Source organism: Apium graveolens, chromosome 3 (assembly GCF_009905375.1).
Source record: "Apium graveolens cultivar Ventura chromosome 3, ASM990537v1, whole genome shotgun sequence".
Classification (NCBI taxonomy): Eukaryota; Viridiplantae; Streptophyta; class Magnoliopsida; order Apiales; family Apiaceae; genus Apium; species Apium graveolens.
Genome location: NC_133649.1, coordinates 6,015,612 through 6,037,799, shown reverse-complemented (window position 1 = coordinate 6,037,799; position 22,188 = coordinate 6,015,612). Strand labels below are relative to the sequence as shown.

Sequence of the window (22,188 nt, the reverse complement as noted above, 5' to 3'; positions counted from 1 at the left end):
TAAAACTATTTATTTCTAGAGTTAAACTTAATTAGTAATAAATTTAATTTAGATTTGTATTGATTCGGATTGTATTAGAATAAAAAAACTATTTTTTTTCTCTCCTTAATATATACAGATTTTAAGCAACAAGTTCTATCAAACCCTATCAATTTTTTAGAGTATGAAAAATAGAGGGAAAAATAAAGTTTTCTGGTACTAATACATCATCAATCCTTCAAAAAACGAGTATTAAGACAGATACGAAGGAGCGTAGATTACGATAAGATGATACCAGGTGAACTGTATGACTTTGAACTCCTAATATGTATATGATAAAATTGTTAATATTTATTAACATATATATTCTCATTTTTGTAGAGAGATTTTTTCATTGTATTAGATGCTCGAAACCATCACATAAAGTATCTGTACATGTGTGTTTTATAAAAAACAGACATGTTACTAAATAACTACGGGATAAAATTGGGTAAATTTTCTTTTCTCAAAACTGATAATCAAGAACACTTCTTAAAATAAAATGTATATAATCACTAAACTATTAGCATGAAAAGAGGTATATTTTAATAATAAATAATAATAAATTGGGATTTTGAAGATTAAAAATTGAAATAATCTTTGATCGTTATTTCATATGAAAAGTTAAGATCCCATTCCCGCTAAATGTTGAAATATTTTTATGGCAACTCTATACGGGAATTTTTCCTATAAGAGCTTTTACTTTCCACAAAGGTCAGTGTCGTATTTCGTAAGTCCGACATGCTCGTATAGTGACGTGGAACTGGAGATTTACTTATTTTGGAGATGTAATTGTAGTAAGGATATGGGAAGTTGTTCTATGGGAACGATATTTTCAAACTTAAGGGTACAAATGAAATAACCTAGGGTAAATGTGAAACTCTAGAAGATTTGTGCAGGAAGCAATATAGCTAATGAGGTATGTAAATTAATATTAAGTCAGGAGAATTTGGATAATAATATTTTTTGACTTCCAAAAAAAGGTAGATATACTAAAGTGAGCATTAGGGTTCATTCCCAGGTAGAAAAAATAATTTTGTGGGACCTTCACCCCACAAAGAGCGATATATATAAAATTATTGTATAATGGTATATGGTCACACGATTTATTTATGGCTCCTAGATTAAACTTCCTGAATAACTGATAGGTGCACACATATATGTTATTTTCTTAAAAGTAAACATGGTCTTTAAATTCTCATTTTACGGGGCGAACTTATTATCTAAATGTTTTCAAACTATTACATTCAAGGAATGAAACTCTTTATTAAACTTATTGAAGAACAACCGTCGTAAGTTTGCTTTTCCAGAATAACAAAAAACTAAATTTTCAGTATCCGGCCATTTTCGGCTTCCAATTAAAATTCTTAACCTGCCAAAATCTTATGCAATCGCAAACTCAAAACAAACTCTAAAATTTACATTAGTTATACCGTAAATCTGTACTAATTCACAATCAAAAGTAGATAGCAAATTAAAATTCAATTTACGAACACCCACAAACCAAATTCAGTTTACAAGCACAACTTGATTATCTTACAAATCAGGTTGCTGATTAACACAGTAGATATAACTAATTAAAATAAAATTACTGTAGTTAATGGAGGGAGTAACGATCAACATCTTTATCTTCATCTTCATCATTGTTGCTTCGGAAGTTATTGCCATTCAATGGTGCGTTGTCAATTCTAGTACCCTGCATTAAAAAATATATAATATCTGTAAAGTGCAATTAACTTGATACCGAATAACATAAACTTTTATCAAATTGCAGCATTTGCATGACATAGGCACTCAATAACAGAAACTTTTACAAAAACTTCTCAAGCTCCCCCAAATCGATAACCTTGCTCCATAGAGCTCTAAGGCAGGCACTCAATTTCATCAAAGGTACTGCAACCTCAGCCTTTGTAGTTTTTTTGATGGCAAACTGCAACAAGTAGTGGAGTATGAATTGAGCATCATGGCTCTGATACCCCACTACTTTCCTCTCCTTTATGTGCACGTACATTTCTCCCTATGTTGGAGGCACAACCGTACGACAGTTTAGTGTTTTCCAATACTGAAGAAAAGATCTCCTTCTCTTTGTTCGACAAGTCAAAGATTGCTGCTCGTATTTCATGGTGTGCTCCATCTTCTGATAGAACAGGATGGAGGGGTTTTCTAATTCCCATTTCTTGTAAATCTTTACGAGCGGCAACATGATCTTTTGTCTTGCCACTTATATTGAGTAAAGTGCCCAATATGTTATCGCAAACATTTTTTTCTATGTGCATGGTGTCAAGGTTATATCGAAGTGGATTATGCTTCCAATAAGGTAAATAAAAAAAATTGACTTCTTTTTAAAAGGGCCCTCAGTTTTACTCTTTGCCTTTTTGTTCTGCAGGCCGAATTGGTTTACATACCCAGACAACAACTCTTCAATGTCAGTTCCCGTTAAAATTGAAGGACACTGCCCCATTTCAATTGCGCCATTAAACCTTTTAGTATCCATTCTCTACTTGTGTGCAGAAGGAAGAAACTTTCGGTGGTTCATATAGCACATTTTCTTGCTATGTTTCAAATAAAGTGATGAAGTTTCATAATGGCAGACAGGACACCCTAGTTTGCCTTTTGTGCTCCAGCCGGACAACATAGCATATCCCGGGAAATCGCTAATAGTCCATAGCACTCTAGCACGTAAATTAAAATCTTCATCAGCCAAGACATCATAAGTATTAACGCCGACCTCCCATAATTCTTTTAACTCGGCAATTAAAGGTTGCATGAACACATCAATACTATTCTTTGGTGAATCTGGACCAGATATTAGTGTCGAAAGAATTAGATTTTCTTGTTTCATGCATAGCCAAGGTGGGAGGTTGTAATTGACCAATACAATTGGCCAGGTACTGTGACTTAGGTTCATTGAACGATAGGGGTTGAATCCATCTGAGGCTACTCCTAAACTAACATTCCGATTTTCTAATGAAAAATCAGGATAATCAGCATATATCATCTTCCAAGCCTCTGTATCAGCCGGATGTCTTACTTTTCCATCCTGTTGACGTCCCACATCGTGCCATTTCATTAGTTTTGAATATTCCTTGCACATGTATAGCCTCTGCAATCTCGGCTTTGGAGGGAAGTACCTCATCACATTAGCTGGCACTTTGTGTATAACCTGCCCCGGATCACTAGCATCATTGCCTTTATTTTCCGGTAACACCCACCTAGAAACACAACAATTATCGCATTTTTCTTTGTCTTTATTTTCTCCCCAGTATAACATGCAATTATTTCGGCATGCATGTATTTTTTCATAGTATAAGCCTAAATCCTTGATCATATTTTTTGCAGCATTCAAAGACAAAGGTATTTGGGTATCAGGAAAGGCGTCTCTTATTAACTCCAGCAATTCCCCAAAGGCAGACTCAGAAATTCCATGAGTACACTTTAAATGATAAAGTTTGATCAGGAAACTTTGTGGTTTTTCAACAACATTTAGGTGGTTCTCAGCAACATTTCGGTGGTTCGGGTTCTCTGCAACGGAGTTAGGGCGTGCAATTAGGGTTTCAGAATTTTAGGGTTTCGATTGGAGCTAGCAATTAGGGTTCAGAGCTGCTTTGTGGTTTCAATTTTGGACCAAGGTAACCTCTAATTGAACTTTATTTTTGATTTTATGTATTTATCCCTGCTTATTTAATATTTTAATATGTGTCTGTGTTTAATATGTTGTAAATTGAAGTAAAAAATTTAATAAAAATGAAAGCATGGATAAAAATAGGGAATGAGATGTAGGAAATTATTAGTTTATCTAGTATCACTGCAGTATAGTGCACAGAGAGGATTACACGGGCTTTTTTAGGTAGACTTATAATCTTTTAACTTCGCTGGCTATATTATACAGTGTACTAATGGAAGATGATTATAGTAGCTGGATGGGATTTCCAAAATCTAGTAAAGAATATGTACGAGGGATAAAGGCATTTTTGGAAAATTTATTTCCAATTCATGCTAAAGGAGAAGAAATGAAGTGCCCCTGCAAAGTATATGTCAACCGTTATTGGCACACTCAAACAGTTATCTATGATCATCTCATATGTAGTGGCCTTTCTCCACTACATATGAAATGGATTTGCGAGGTATCACATACCAAAGTAGACGGTAGTACTGACTCCATGGATTCGGGGACGGGGATGGATTTCGAAGATAATTTAGAAATGTTCAATTGTACAGGTAAAAAGTTTCGAGATTTAGAAAATGACTATGAAAGTCTAACAAATGCAGAGGCTAGAAAGTTTTATGGCCATGTTAGGGAGGGTAAATAACCACTATACCCCGGATCCACTAAATTCTCTCGGTTAAGTTTCCTGATCAAACTTTATCATTTAAAGTGTGCTCATGGAATTTCCGAGTCCGCCTTTGGGGAATTGCTGGAGTTAATAAGAGACGCCTTTCCTGATGCCCAAATACCTTTGTCTTTGAATGCTGCAAAAAATATGATCAAAGATTTAGGCTTACACTATGAAAAAATACATGCATGCCGAAATAATTGCATGTTGTACTGGGGAGAAAATAAAGACAAAGAAAAATGCGATAATTGTGGTGTTTCTAGGTGGGTGTTACCGGAAAAAAAGGCAATGATGCTAGTGATCCGGGGCAGGTTATGCACAAAGTGCCAGCTAATGTGATGAGGTACTTCCCTCTAAAGCCGAGATTGCAGAGGCTATATATATGCAAGGAATATTCGAAACTAATGAAATGGCACGATGTGGGACATCAACAGGATGGAAAAGTAAGACATCCGGCTGATACAGAGGCTTGGAAGATGATAGATACTGACTATCCTGATTTTTCATTTGAAAATTGGAATGTTAGTTTAGGAGTAGCCTCAGATGGATTCAACCCCTATCGTTCAATGAACCTAAGTCACAGTACCTGGCCAATTGTATTGGTCAATTGCAACCTCCCACCTTGGCTATGCATGAAACAAGAAATTCTAATTCTTTCGACACTAATATCTGGTCTAGATTCACCAAAGAATAGTATTAATGTGTTCATGCAACCTTTAATTGCCGAGTTAAAAGAATTATGGGAGGTCGGCGGTAATACTTATGATGCCTTGGCTGATGAAGATTTTAATTTACGTGCTAGAGTGCTATGGACTATTAGCGATTTCCCGGGATATGCTATGTTGTCCGGCTGGAGCATAAAAGGCAAACTAGGTGTCCTGTCTGCCATTATGAAACTTCATCACTTTATTTAAAGCATAGCAAGAAAATGTGCTATATGAACCACCAAAAGTTTCTTCCTTCTGCACACAAGTGGAGAATAGATACTAAAAGGTTTAATGGCACAATTGAAATGGGGCAGTGTCCTTCAGTTTTAACGGGAACTGACATTGAAGAGTTGTTGTCTGGGTATGTAAACCAATTCGGCCTGCAGAACAAAAAGGCAAAGAGTAAAACTGAGGGCCCTTTTAAAAAGAAGTCAATTTTTTTTATTTACCTTATTGGAAGCATAATCCACTTCGACTTAACCTTGACGCCATGCATATAGAAAAAAATCTTTGCGATAACATATTGGGCACTTTACTCAATATAAGTGGCAAGACAAAAGATCATGTTGCCGCTCGTAAAGATTTACAAGAAATGGGAATTAGAAAACCCCTCCATCCTGTTCTATCAGAAGATGGAGCACACCATGAAATACGAGCAACAATCTTTGACTTGTCGAACAAAGAGAAGGAGATCTTTTGTTCAGTGTTGGAAAACACTAAACTGCCGATACTCCACTACTTGTTGCAGTTTGCCATCAAAAAAACTATAAAGGATGAGGTTGCAGTACCTTTGATGAAATTGAGTGCCTGCCTTAGAGCTCTATGGAGCAAGGTTATCGATTTGGAGGAGCTTGAGAAGTTTTTGTAAAAGTTTCTGTTATTGAGTGCAATATTTGAATAACATATACCCACATATACCAAATTGCAGCATTTGCATGAGAACTTTTACCAAATTGCAACATTTGCATGACATAGGCACCAAATTTCTGTTATTGATGCCTGCCTTAGGTCACTACATAACTGTAAAGCCACATATACCCCCATATACAAAAAAATTGCTTAAAATAGTAAATCTTATTAGAACATAGGGTGATCAGGAGTTGTTCAATGTAGCTATTAAAACAATGATAAATGGATTCAAAACAAACCATCTTAGCTCGGCCTTTGGTAATCTGAAATTGTTGCTATGCATTTTTCCTCTTGAAAGCATGTATCTTCTTACGCTTATCGGCTTTCTATCGATAATAAAATATTAAGCGAAAATTGTGCACGACTTAAGTAAAGCACGACAATGAAAGTAAAGAAAAGAGGGGAACTTCAGTGTTAATAGACAGAAATATGGGCAACAGCTGCCTAGGTGAAAAAGACCCCTTCAACTTGACATAGCAGTTCCAACAATGTACAAGGAGTGATACATAAGCATGAAACGGAGCACTATGAATACCTCAGTTATAATTTGAGCTTGCTTAGCTAGTCCTCACTAAAAGAATAATGATTTGCTCCAAAAGCTTCACATATTTTTAGGATTTTATTCTTTTCTTTTCCTCGGAGACGAAGACCGCAAATATATTTTTCTCAACCTGAATGATATTTCACCATCAGGAAGTCAATATTATTATATACGACTCGTATGTATATAAAAAATGATGCAAGCAATAACAATTATAGGTAAAAAAAACTGAATAGTTAATGAAAGGACTACATATATGTTAAGCAATTTCTCTACGAAATAAACTTTTCAGTTTTCACTACATCATCTCAAGTGAATATAATCAACAAAATCCAGAGGTATCAACCTTTTCCCCAGAAACAGGATCAATGATTGGGTGCCCGACAACAGCCTGCTTCAAGTACACATTACCCCCGGTAGCACGAAATAAAATCCTTTCAAATGACATAGATTTCGCTTTAGGGACAAGACCGCTTATAAAACCCAATTTAACTTTTGCAGAGCACGATATATGATGCGAGGTATGATAGAAAATGGGGCAAGACAAGGTGTAAGAGAATGTGTTGAGCAGCATGCTACTTTGTTGGCTCAAAATGTACGCTTAGTTGATCCTATGGACATTGCTTCTGACAAGGAACAAGTTTTAGCATCACTACAGGTGGAGCCACAGTCGGACTCTCGAAACTGGGTATCCAGTGTTTTGCTAATTTTACGACAACATCTACCATTTTTATGGGGTTTTATCTGCTTTTGCACCTATGCTTAACCATATCTAATGTGGCGCCCTCCAAACCCGGGTCAGAAGTTTGGGGTCCACAACACAAACACAATATATCAACCTATATAAAAAATATTATTTATAATGACCCTGCTTCACAAAACCACGGATCGCAACAGGTTAAAGTATGAAATCAAGCCACAACCTTAATTATTACATCGTACCAAATCCCAACTAATTTAACTTATAATTGAAAATAAAATCATTCTTACAATCTGACTATCTCTTTACTGCATGAAACTTCTGCTAGCTCGATCCAACTCGACTGGAACCTTAGCCTGCACTTTGGACTGAGGAACTTCACTATCATCCATATTCTTTTCAACTGTAAAATATATAAAAGAATTGCAAGGGTGAGATATCTAGCTCAACAAGTCATGATAACGATAACTGAGGTTAAACCATGATCAAATGAGATGATTCAAAGGAATCAAGTTTCTTTTTAACTATTCATTAGAATTGGATATTCATTTTAAGTTCTAAAAACTAAGGTTAGGCTGCTGATCAGTCACGCACTAACCCGAGCAAGCACACAACACTGCTCTAATTACTGGATCCAAGGCACACATTGGCCTAGCTTGACCATTGGTATGGTCTGACCACGAATCTGGTCCACATATATAAAAACTATCCAATCCGAAAGCAATTCAATATGATAAACAATATAATTCAATAAAACAAGATCATAATCAATGATGGTTAAACACTTGAATAAAAACATAAGGAAACTCATGGATATCTCAAGGGTATATCAGGGTATGTATATGAAACGGTTTTCAATTTGTAGAAGGGTCAGGTATTAGACCAGAAATGATTTTTTAGGATATGGTTCTTTGATGTTATAAAGAATGATTGGAGTATAAAAGTTTCTGTGTTTTCAAATCATTTTCTTTCAGTGTTTGGTGTTTGGTAGTTATTCCTTTGAAGAGTAGTATTATATTTGTATGGTTTAGTGTTTGAGGATCAACAAAAGATGGTTTTACAAAGAATAAGGCTTATGGCTCAAGATCAAGAAAGATCAGGGTTCAAGGGTAAATTCTTTATATCACTTGTTATATAAAACATGGGTTATTTTGAATAGTAGCGACATGTTATGAAACAGTTCAAAAATATATTTGCAATATATCTTGAAGAAAAGTTCAGAAGTACTTGCCTTACAAGGCTTTACAACTATTACTGATCAACTCTGAGCCGACTCTGCTGCTCAGGCTCTAACGTCCAACCACTAGATCTCATTGGATTCGACTTCGACACTCAGATCTTTCTGTTGAAACTCTATTGGGATCGTCGACTGATTGCTAGGTTATCTTTAGTCTATCATCCACTTTCAGTGTTCCCGACTATAACCTATAGGGTCGAAATACCCTATGTTAGACGTCTAGGTATGCTTGACATATCCTCAATACTAATTTTTACTCAACGGTATTCAAACCCGACTCGTAATTATATGGATTATAATATAACAACACACCCAACAGTCAGGGTTCACATTCTCGAGAAATCGGTCTGGTGTTCGCTTTCCGAAAATACGTATACTTGTAATTTCACAAAATCAGGGTTATGGATTTTAGCAAATCATTTCATCACATCGTGCAATCAAGTTCCATATAGATCACATATATATATCTATATAACCATTTGACATCGTGATAATCATCGGATACGTTTCCGTATTTACGGAGTTCAATTTCCCGGAAATCGGACAGCGTTCCCTTTGTTTATCGGACTACCCGTCGACCCATCATCGACGTCATTTCATCACAACCATCCATAATCACAATAACCAACATCCCTAATTTCCCAGTCACCAATTCAATACTATTATTAATTATTATTCACATTTTACATTTATTTATTTTTTAAAAATTAGGACTCAGAATAAATTCATCACCGTCCACCGTCAACTCAACGATGTTCATCGCTGACAGCGGCAGAATCAGTCGGTGCCCGAATAATTCAGGTGTCCAGGCTGATTCCACCGATTATCCAATAATTTTGCATCGAATAATTATTTAATTTCACGAAACCCATCAATAATTTCTGTAGAAAAGCAAACAAATTATATAATTAAATAATTTCCACATAGGCGCGTGCAAACGCACGCACAACACACCCAGTAACCGGAACCACAACAATAGCCAGCAACCAGCCAGAAAACACAAACACAAAACACAATCCTCACACACCAACGAATTAAACACAGGCCACACACAGTATATACAACGTATATATACATGTAATACACACCCGCGAAAGAACACGCACAGGGGAAGGAAGAAAAGGACGACCAGTCGCCGGAATAACCAGGGACGGCGGCATAACATCAGAAAAAGAAACAATAGCCGGCGATTCATCACCGAGAGGAGAATCGAAAAGGTACAGGAAGAAGGAGGTTATACATATATGTATGTATCTACCCTTTAATGGAGAAAAGGGTAGAAAAAGTAAAGAAATTCATGTTTTGTTAAAAAAAATAGAACAATACTCTTCTGCCTTTGCCGAATACAAAGCCGCGTGTCCTATTAATTGGACACGTGTCTCTTTCATTGAATTGCAAGCACGATTCCGAACATTTTAATATTTTAACGTATCACGTTACCAATAATTATTGATTGATATAAAAGAAAAATAAGCTAAGAAAAATACCCAAACTAATAAAATAAAATTTTCATAATTTTTAAAACATTTTTGAAATGCAACTCGTATCCGTATTTCACAATTAACGAACCAAGCTGTACTTAAAAGAAATTCAAAAAATCACGAAAATAGTCTTAAAATATTACAAATATCCCGAAGTTTACAAAAACATAAATTTCGTAATTTTAAAATAATTTTTGAAAGGCAGTTTATACTCGTTTTTAGCAATTAAACGAATCGACATGTCGGTGAAATTAATCCCGAAAATTTCCAAGATAATTTTAAAATTCTTGAAATATTTCAAACTTAAATAAATATGAGTTTCATAATTTTCGAAGAATTCTGGAATTAATTACAGATTTTACAATTAAATATAATCAGAAAATCGTTTAAAGATAAATAATTAATAAAATATTGATTTCTCAGTTTTATAAAACCCTAAAAATAATTAATGTAATTATAAAACCATAAAAACAATTTTAGAGACATTCCAAATATTTATGCAAATAAATTTACAATAAATCCACTTTTGAAATTAGAAATAAATCAATACAACTCCATAGTTAATCCCGCGGACAACCCGGTACACCATAAATCACACCTAGATAATAATCAAACAACAGATAGCGATCAAAACCAGTACACATATTTTATTTATTTAGTAATTTCCATAACCATATTTTTAAATAATTTAAAAATACACGAGTCGTTATATCCTTTCCCCCTTAAAAAGATTCTGTCCTTAGAATCTGGTTTAACTAAATAAGTGAGGATATTTGTTAAGCATATCTGACTTTAGTTTCCAGGTAGACTCTTCTACTCGAGGATTTCAAACATACTTATTATAGATATATCCTCATTTCCAAGGATTTGCCTTTAACGATCAAAAATTTGGATCGATTACTATATGCTTTACAGACTTGGACCAGAGCCCATTGGATCCTGATCAATCACTTGGTTCGAATCAGACACTTATCACTTTAACATTGACACGCAGAACACACTATTTGTACACACTGTTGTGACGGTCACATCAACTCATAGGCATCTTTATCTATATTTATCAACACTTCGAATGGTTTACTAATTTTAGGACTTAACCTGTCCCTTTTTACTCAAACTTATCCAGTCTCTGTCAAGAAGAAACTTGTGCTAACACTACTGGTCCTATTTCTATACTCCTTTTCTCTCTCGATACAATCTCGCCTTCTTTCTTTGTCTACTCCGAGCTGTTTTAACCAATAGAACTACGCTCTTGGGGTGCCGATTTAACTTAGGATTTAATAACTTAGGGTTTAACAAATTTCTTTCTCCCACTTTATTCTAATAGAAATGGGAACCTACACTTGCATTCTCACGAAGCTTGATACAGGGGCATTCCAAAACTGACATTGCTGATAAATGATCATTCCAGTCTTTCCTTAAAACTTCACCTCTCCACATATCTTACATTTCCTAAATCATTTATGTACTTTGACTCTCCACATAAGAATGTTAGACGATGTTTTTTTTTTAACTTGGTTTCTAAACGTTTAAGCATCTCTTATTCTTTTTCATCAATTAAGGCTGAAAAGTAGTCTCATATATTCACGTATTATCACCTTTAAGTATTTAAACTCCAGATTCCACTCTTTCCAATTCGTCTATTAGCTCCTCGGTGGTCTTAATTACATCCAATCTTCCCTGTCGGCATAATGCATCCATTACCATACAGTTTTATTTAGGTAGTTGTTAATGGATTAATTCAGAATCTCTTGTTAACCCTTGTCAAAATTTCATTCTTGAAGACTCAACGCATAGTTACTTTCCTTCTGATCCTTGGAGAGAAATTCTTGGGCATTCCACACAGACTTTCTTATTCTTTGAGTAGCTGAGGATGTTATCAATAAATACAGTTTGCTTATCCAAGCACTCCTTATACACCACGTTCCTTAATTCCTTATAATCACCTGATGCACTCATCATTTCACATAATATCACCCGAGCTCGCAATGCTCTTAACTCACCTTAATCGTAATCTCTGAAATTTTCTTAGGTTGGATCTTAAGTTATTCCTCGAGATATAATAGATTGATTGAATTAGGTCTCGTAGGAAATTAATTCTTTATAGGGGTCACTTATTCTTATTCGTTGTTTTGTTAAACTCCCACTTTACGATTCGCCTCTTGTAAAGTCACTTCCTGGATCTGCTTTATCCACTAGGCGTTCCAATATTTCGTTTTTAACTCTTTGACCTATCCAACACCTCCTGATCTATCTTGAAATTTCCTTTTTATACTTGTTTATCACTATTTTTCTTTAAACTTCCATATATCTTGACATCTCTTCAATAACTTAAATACTTAATATTGTGAATTCCCTGTGGGATCTCATTTCTTAATTCTTCTACTTGTAGCATCCAAGTGCTGGAAGAAAATCTGGAGATATCGTGATCGTTCTCCTGGGCGTATAAATTTTTGTTTTCTAACTACTAACATCGTAATCCATTATTCTCTCTTGACATCTTATTTTTCCCTTCACAAATTCAATTGAAAGGTTACACTATCCATCTTCTTCCTTTTGGATTATGAATTTTAGCTTTCAATTCCAACTTTCAGAATTCTATAGTTAATTCCTCTGGTATAGTTTCTATGTCCGTTATTACTTTCCTCTATCTTTGCTTTTCCTCGTGAACACATACTTCAACCTCTTATGGCCCGTATAGATCTTACACCTTTCTCCATACATATCATGTTTCCCAAATCCTTCAAAATGAATATTATTACTGTTAATCCCAAATTATCGGTAGGATACTTCTGCTAATAAGGTTTCGGTTGTTTGGATGCATATACAATAACTCTATTGTGCTGCATCAACACACATCCTAGTTCCTAATGAGAAGCATTAATATACACTACCAAACCTCCTTGATATATATATATATATATATATTTTTAATGATAAAACAGGTGCTGTAACCATTCTTTCACTTAACCCTGTAAAACTTTCTTTACCCTTCTTTACTTCATATAAACTTCGTACTTTTGTGAGTGTTTCTGGTCTCTTTTCATTCATAGTAACTTTAACTTCTGCTGAATCTCTTTCGATCTTTTCTACATTGACTATTTATGCTAAGAACTATATTTTATACAACTTCTTTCTTCTCCAACTTCCCAGTTATCATTAAATGCTTCGCATGGTCCTCCGTTGACTTTAAGTATCACAACTATAGCTTACTCGGATATTCCTTAAAGGTGTTGTCCATCTAGTTCAAATATTACTGGTATATTGGTTAATATAGATGACAACATGAGAACAGTACTTAGTTATGAAAATTATCCTTGATACATCCATAGGTTTAATCTTCAATTTGTGAAATATCAAGTCTTAAATCAGTCTTATAAAAGTATTTTACTTCCTTCGTTTGATCAAACAAATCATTGGGTCAAGGTAATAGATACTTGCTCTTGATAGTAAACTTGTTGAGCTCTTGCTAGTCGACGCATAATCTCATACTTCCATTTTCTTATTCACAGTTAGTACCGGTGCACCTCATGGGGTACACCAGGTCTAATCGCTTCTCCTTCTAGCATTTCTTGCATTTACTTTGCTAACTCCTTCACATTAACTGGCGCCATTCTGTGCGAAGCCTTGGACACTGGCTTCATTTCAGGTGCTAAATCAGTCACGAACTCAATTTCTATATCCGAAGGAAATGTTGATAACTCATCCAAAAACATATCTTGAAATTCCTTAATTACTTATAAAAATCTTCATACTTTGTTTGCTTCCGACTTTTATGTATTCCACATTCACCATAATGCTCATATCTTGATCACCGTAATTATCATTAGCAAATTTGTTACCTTCTTTTATCTTCTGAACCTCCTCACCTTCTCATTTGGCATCCTCAGAATTATCTTTTCGTCACGACGGTCTATCTGGACATCACGCTTTAGTAGTCAATCCATTCCTTAGAATAATATCAAATCCTCTTACCTCCCAGGATATCAATTCTTCACAACTTATTGCCAGGAATTTCAATTTCACCATTGGTACTTACTTACTTTAACAACTACACGTTCTTGACTTGCTAGTCATTTAATCACAATCTTATCAATTCAACAGGGTAATTCATCTCATCTACAAAACCTTGAGAGATAAACAATTAAGTTTCTCTCACATCTTTTAATACTTTAACATATAAGGTATTCACCTTGATTATCCATATCATCATGTCCGTATTCCGTACAACATATTTCATCGGAAAATCGCGTATTCTCGTTCTCGAAAACATATTCCTTATTGGAGTAGATTCCCTTGATTCTTAGCGGATTCTTCAGTGGGACTAGTAATTTGTAATTCTCGCCAGGTGCCCTTATTTCCTTCCCAAGCAGAAAACGTAGATGGAATTTCATCCGCTTAATTCAGGATACGTTGATTTCTGCTTGAAAACCTCTTGCAAAGAACGACAATACAACGAAGCAACTAGAAGGATTCACAATTCAACAAAATTGAAAGTTGAAAAGAAAGAAGAAACAAGGATTTGAATATGAATGAGACAACCAAATTGGTACTTAAGATGGCCAGTCTTTCATACCATATGGCATACAACACATGATTAGGTGGCGTCCCACCCGACTCTTCGTCATTCTGACAAAGTGTCTTACCATAACACTGTTTGTCCCAATCAGAAAGCAAAATTTGAGGGAAGCCAATAAATTTGAAAGGAATGGAATATCTTTCTTTCTAATATCATCATAAAGAATTAAGAAAAGAAGTTCATACATTTTTAGGAATTAAAAAGGAATATACACTGTAATGTTGAAGACAAAAATGATACCATTGGTCACCATCCCCATTTCACTTGTGTTCATATTTCGAGCTTGCTCGATCATTTCCCAATTATATCATATAACCACTTTAGAAGTATGATAAAATGTCTTTGCAACTAAGCATTATGGTAGATTCTTACTTGTCAAGCCTCGCGTCTGTAACGTCGCACCTACACGTATAATACTTTAACAACTCGATCATAATGGCGTTCTTATCTGATAACTTCGAGCTTCCTCTTTTAATTTAGAATAACCACGAACCATACGATATAACGACCCTTTTGTTAATAATATTCTGCTTTTAGAGAGGTCTAGAAATCTTTCCAATCTTCTGCGATCACGCTCCGACTTCTGCTAAATCAATGAATTCTTCGAACTCTGATAGTCCTAATAATTGAATGTATAGTTACTCCGTACGCTGATTCTATTTTAAATTTTATCAAACAATACTTGCACCTTACTGTTAGGAATAATCAACTTCTTCATAATCGCAGGTTACTTTGTTCTTGGAATTAGCAATACTAGGTCTGAAACAGCATCTTTCCAGGTAATCCAGGCTTTCTAACAAACAAGAAACTCAAGTAGTAACTCGACAACCAATGTTTAAAAATCATTTTATTCAAAAAGGCTTCTAGAAATTTGTAAAGAAAAATCTTTTTTTTCGAAAACTTGTTTTAAAAAGTTTGGAAAATCACAAACCTGGTTGTCTCTACTATATGAGTTGTTATCCTTCCGACCTATAACAAGGTACCAAACTCATGGAACGATCATATAAAGGTCCATTCACTTCAATCTACCTTTTGTCCTTCATCGTGTCCACTTACCTTCCTTAATCGACAAAACTTTAATTGTTGTCGCACATTATCTTATTCGTAGTTTCACATCAAAGCTCCCATACTGGTAATACTCCCGACATTATCGTTACAGTAGCTAAATGGAACAGACTATCCAATAGTCCACAAGTCTATTTCATAGAACAAAGTTTACTCGTATCACATCACTACTTTACATATCACATTTATCATAACACCATCATTTAATTTCATAAAAATCCCAGGTTTATACTTTTCTCTCTTATTCGTTCAAAATTCATCTAGTTCATCCCATTATTATTCACGGGTGGCTTAGTCACTAATGACTTCTTTTAACCCGATAACAGCTATCCTCTGAAACATTTAAATCTCTTCTTTTTTTTCTCTAAACTTCTTCTCACCTTTATTTATATTTCAAGCGCTCACCAGGTACTATAACTCTCGAATCCCTCCTCATAGATACAATCGCTTCATAGGAAAATTTTTAAACTGGGGGTATAGAACAGGATATAGGGTAAACTAAAGAGATATGCTCACAGCCGAATGTCCAGTAAGACAAAAATGAACAGATGGAAGTTCTTGAATAGGTAATCTCGCATCAAGAGGCGGAAAATTAGCGTAGAATAGCTTGAAGAAGTGCAACCGTTATAACAAAAGGTACTACCATTAATACTGGTGGAGGAACAAAGTACAAATCAAATCTAAAAGAAGATGACGATCCTCAAACGGAAAGCTCCAAATGATCAATTGATACCGGGAAATCAAGATCCTCCATTGCCGTTATCTGGAAATCACGTCGCAAGATAAGAATCCCGAATCGAAACACGAACCGTGCTGGAGACCTACTATATAGTCGCACTCGTCCTCACGACGTCTTATCTTTCTGTTTCCTATTCCTAATCCTAACCCTCTACCCAATCCCGACAATCTAGGCTTGTTTCAGTGACTTATAACCTGTAGCTCTGATACCAACCTGTGGCGCCCTCCAAACCCGGGTCAGAAGTTTGGGGTCCACAACACAAACACAATATATCAACCTGTATAAGAAATATTATTTATAATGACCCTGCTTCACAAAACCACGGATCGCAACAGGTTAAAGTATGAAATCAAGCCACAACCTTAATTATTACATCGTACCAAATCCCAACTAATTTAACTTATAATTGAAAATAAAATCATTCTTACAATCTGACTATCTCTTTACTGCATGAAACTTCTGCTAGCTCGATCCAACTCGACTGGAACCTTAGCCCGCACTTTGGACTGAGGAACTTCACTATCATCCATATTCTTTTTAACTGTAAAATATATAAAAGAATCGCAAGGGTGAGCTATCTAGCTCAGCAAGTCATGATAACGATAACTGAGGTTAAACCATGATCAAATGAGATGATTCAAAGGAATCAAGTTTCTTTTTAACTATTCATTAGAATTGGATATTCATTTTAAGTTTTAAAAACTAAGGTTAGGCTGCTGATCAGTCACGCACTAACCCGAGCAAGCACACAGCACTGCTCTAATTACTGGATCCAAGGCACACATTGGCCTAGCTTGACCATTGGTATGGTCTGACCATGAATCTGGTCCACATATATAAAAATATCCAATCCTAAAGCAATTCAATATGATAAACAATATAATTCGATAAAACAAGATCATAATCAATGATGGTTAAACACTTGAATAAAAACATAAGGAAACTCATGGATATCTCAAGGGTATATCAGGGTATGTATATGAAACGGTTTTCAGTTTGTACAAGGGTCATGTATTAGACCAGAAATGATTTTTCAGGATATGGTTCTTTGATGTTATAAAGAATGATTGGAGTATAAAAGTTTCTGTATTTTCAAATCATTTTCTTTCAGTGTTTGGTGTTTGGTAGTTATACCTTTGAAGAGTAGTATTATATTTGTATGGTTTAGTGTCTGAGGATCAACAAAAGATGGTTTTACAAAGAATAAGGCTTATGGCTTAAGATCAAGAAAGATCAGGGTTCAAGGGTAAATTGTTTATATTACTTGTTATATAAAACTTGGGTTATTTTGAATAGTAGCGACATGTTATGAAACAGTTCAAAAATATATTTGCAATATATCTTGAAGAAAAGTTCAGAAGTAGCCTTACAAGGCTTTACAACTATTACTGATCAACTCTGAGCCGACTCTGCTGCTCAGGCTCTAACGTCCAACCACTAGATCTCATTGGATTCGACTTCGACACTCAGGTCTTTCTGTTAAAACTCTACTGGGATCGTCGACTGATTGCTAGGTTATCTTTAGTCCATCATCCACTTTCAGTGTTCCCGACTATAACCTATAGGGTCGAAATACCCTATGTTAGACGTCTAGGTATGCTTGACATATCCTCAATACTAATTTTTACTCAACGGTATTCAAACCCGACTCGTAATTATATGGATTATTATAATATAACAACACACCCAACAGTCAGGGTTCAAATTCTCGAGAAATCGGTTTGGTGTTCGCTTTCCGAAAATACGTATACTTGTAATTTCACAAAATCAGGGTTATGGATTTTAGCAAATCATTTCATCATATCGTGCAATCAAGTTCCATATAGATCACAGATATATATCTATATAACCATTCGACATCCCGATAATCGTCGGATACGTTTCCGTATTTATGGAGTTCAATTTCCCGGAAATCGAACAGCGTTCCCTTTGTTTATCGGACTACCCGTCGACCCATCATCGACGTCAATTCATCATAACCATCCATAATCACAATAACCAACATCCCTAATTTCCCAGTCACCAATTCAATACTATTATTAATTATTATTCACATTTTACATTTATTTATTTTATAAAAATTAGGACTCAGAATAAATTCATCACCGTCCACCGTCAACTCATCGATGTTCATCGCTGACGGCGGCAGAATCAGTCGGTGCCCGAATAATTCAGGTGTCCAGGCCGATTCCACCGATTATCCAATAATTTTACATCGAATAATTATTTAATTTCACGAAACCCATCAATAATTTCTGCAGAAAACCAAACAAATTATATAATTAAATAATTTCCACACAGGCGCGTGCAAACGCACGCACAACACACCCAGTAACTGGAACCACAGCAATAGCCGGCAACTAGCCGGAAAACACAAACACAAAACACAATCCTCACACACCAACGAATTAAAAATAGTATATACAATGTATATATACATGTAACACACACCCGCGAATGAACACGCACATGGGAAGGAAGAAAAGGACGACTAGTCGCCGGAATAACCAGGGACGGCGGCATAGCATCAGAAAAAGAAACAATAGCCGGCGATTCATCACCGAGAGGAGAATCGAAAAGGTACAGCAAGAAGGAGGTTATACATATATGTATGTATCTGCCCTTTAATGGAGAAAAGGGTAGAAAAAGTAAAGAAATTCATGTTTTGTTAAAAAAAACAGAACAATACTCTTCTACCTTTGCCGAATACAAAGCCGCGTGTCCTATTAATTGGACACGTGTCTCTTTCTCTGAATTGCAAGCACGATTCTGAACATTTTAATATTTTAACGTATCACTTTACGAATAATTATTGATTGATATAAAACCAAAATAAGCTAAGAAAAATCCCCAAACTAATAAAATAAAATTTTCATAATTTTTAAAACATTTTTGAAATGCAACTCGTATCCGCATTTCACAATTAACGAACCAAGCTGTACTTAAAAAAAATTCAGAAAATCACGAAAATAGTCTTAAAATATTACAAATATCCCGATGTTTACAAAAACATAAATTTTGTAATTTTAAAATAATTTCTGAAAGGCAGTTTATACCCGTTTTGAGCAATTAAACGAATTGACACGTCGGTGAAATTAATCCCGAAAATTTCCAAGATAATTTTAAAATTCTCGAAATATTTCAAAATTAAATAAATATGAGTTTCATAATTTTTGAAGAATTCTGGAATTAATTACAGATTTTATAATTAAATATAATCAGAAAATCGTTTAAAAATAAATTATTAATAAAATATAGATTTCTCAGTTTTATAAAACCCTAAAAATAATTAATGTAATTATAAAACCATAAAAACAATTTTTGAGATATTCCAAATATTTATGCAAATAAATTTACACTAAATCCACTTTTGAAATTAGAAATAAATCAATACAACTCCATAATTAATCCCGCTGACAACCCGGTACACCATAAATCACACCTAGATAATAATCAAACAACAGATAGCGATCAAAACCAGTACACATATTTTATTTATTTAGTAATTTCCATAACCATATTTTTAAATAATTCAAAAATACACGAGTCTTTATATCTAACACAATTCAAGGGCTTGAATTTGTTGGGTTGGACTTGCCAGATTCTGTTGGGGAAGTTATTGCATGTTTTATATTAGTTCTTCAAGGTCAACAGGTGCTGGCACTTGTATCATGTTTTATGCATGCCAGGGTTAAGAGAGGTATTTATCTAAAGTATGTATGTTCTTCAAGTCAATTTTGCAATTAATTTGAAGTAAAATATTTACTCTCCTGCTAAGAACGAGGTGATTTAGTAAGTACAGTCTCTTATATATTTAACTGTGGGATGATACTGATAATTTGAGGTTGGTACTGCCAACATGCTATACATATCTAGATTTTGCATTTCTAACCTAAATTAAATCAAGAGATACATATTTTTGTACTTTCTACGTTCTTATTGATTCCTACTACTTCTCATCCAATCCAACTAGATAATATTTGTTTGTATTTAGCCATACAATTTATTGTGTTGTTGCTTCAATCTTCAACTGTTAACTTATCTCATCATTTCATAATTAAAAAAACATAGGCAGTGACCATGGAGTTAAAGCACAGGGGGAAGGGTGGTTACTAACCGTTGCCTTGCTTGAAGGGAACAACTTGGCCACTGTTGAGTCAACTGGGTTCTCTGATGTTTATATAGTGTTTAGCTGCAATGGTAGGACTAAAACCAGCTCAATCAAGTTCCAGAAATCTGATCCTCTGTGGAACGGTATGTTTCTGGTTTCTGTTTTCAACAATTGGCATGTTACTCTGGTGTTACATCGAATTGATGCAGGGGAAAAGAAAATGTCTCAAGCATGGAACTTAATATCCTATTCCTCGACTAGTTTAACATTATTAGCCTTGTTATCTGATTAAATTTCTGGCGTGAACTTTTCAGAAATATTTGAATTTGATGCAATGGATGAACCCCCACATCAAAACCCGAACTTTACTGCTAGCATTAAATTCCTATCTAAAAACCAGCAAATGGCTAATAAACCATACTCTACGCAACAATATAACTTCACTGCTAGACAATTAGAATTAGCACAATTACATGTACATATATACACATAGAGATAGAGAAATGTGGCATATTAAAACCCTTATTCAATTTGCTTCAGCAACTATTCCGATCTAATAAGAGCAAATTTCTACTCTTAGCAAACTCTCCTTAATAACAACAATTAAATTTTAAAATACAGATCAATTCTATATAGGACTCATACTTTGATATTAAACTTGTGACTAAAAATCAGCACCACTGCATTTATATTAAACTTGTTATTTCATAGATTGCTTTATCTTATAGGAGTAACATTTAGTATGCTCCCATCATCGATTACTCGGTCAAAAACTTGAAATTATTGATACTACCACACTTTCCACTTCTACCTGTTAGTCATATAAAAGCAAAGCAAGCTACCTGTTCTACGGGTTATACAATACAACACACTTTCCACTTCATCGATCTAGTTGTTATTTTGTCGTCATTGATACTACCACACTTTCCACTTATATCAAGCCATATAAATCAGACAAAAAAACACTTAAATACCATTATTTCATAAAGTTAAAAATCCACAAATCACAGAAACAAAAAATATTTTTTGTGTGTGTAAAATACCATTGTCATGGATCTCAAAATCTTGAGATCTCAAGTCAAATCTAGAATCCATTTGTTCATCTTCTTGAGGCCTTCCTTGTTTTCTCAACTTCTCAACTCCCATCAACAAACTCCTCAACTTCCCATCAGACAATCCCCCTCCTCCACTTCCCTGAAAATCAACTGAAGAGGACCTGAAATGAAAGAGAGAACATAATAAGTCGAGTTTAAGTAGAGAAACTTTGATTTGAACCCTAATTGAAATCTAGAACCCTAATTTGAAGAAACCTTAATTAAAGCTTTCAAATTTGACACACAAGCACATAAGCCGAAATCAATTAATTTGAAGACTCCCTGACTAGATCTATACTTAAAGTAACGAGAGGGAGAGAATAAGAGTTTGGAGAGAGAGGGAGTTGGAAGAGCGAGAGAGACAAAGAGGGGTTAATCAAAAACACTATTAAGTGAAGAAATGAATAGGCGACCCGTGAAAAAATGAAATAATGAGGGCCATTTATAATTTACCTGTATTTTAAAATTTATATAAATATATTAAATAAAATATCTTAAATAATATTTAAATATCTAACTCATTTATCTATAAGATTTTATTTATTTAAAAATGTATTTATCACTTTTATATTATTTATTTATATAGGACTCAAAGTAATACTTAATTTTTTCTTTTACATTAAAATTACAACATATTATTAATTTAGTAAAACAAAATATTACTTAAAAAAAT

The 22,188-nt window shown here is 34.5% G+C and overlaps 1 long non-coding RNA gene across 2 annotated transcripts; it reads right to left on the bottom strand.

Moving 5' to 3' along the window:
- Positions 1–6,258: 6,258 nt before the first annotated feature.
- Positions 6,259–21,816, bottom strand: LOC141710545 (uncharacterized). Of its 2 annotated transcripts, XR_012570962.1 has the most exons (5): positions 21,732–21,816; positions 21,465–21,637; positions 20,428–20,579; positions 6,504–6,639; positions 6,259–6,294 (listed from the first exon to the last, which is right to left on the bottom strand). It is a non-coding gene; the product is annotated as an uncharacterized LOC141710545 (long non-coding RNA). The 2 variants fall into 2 exon arrangements; XR_012570961.1 differs by lacking the exon at positions 6,259–6,294 and having other exon boundaries at positions 6,338–6,639.
- Between the last annotated feature and the right edge of the window lie 372 nt (positions 21,817–22,188).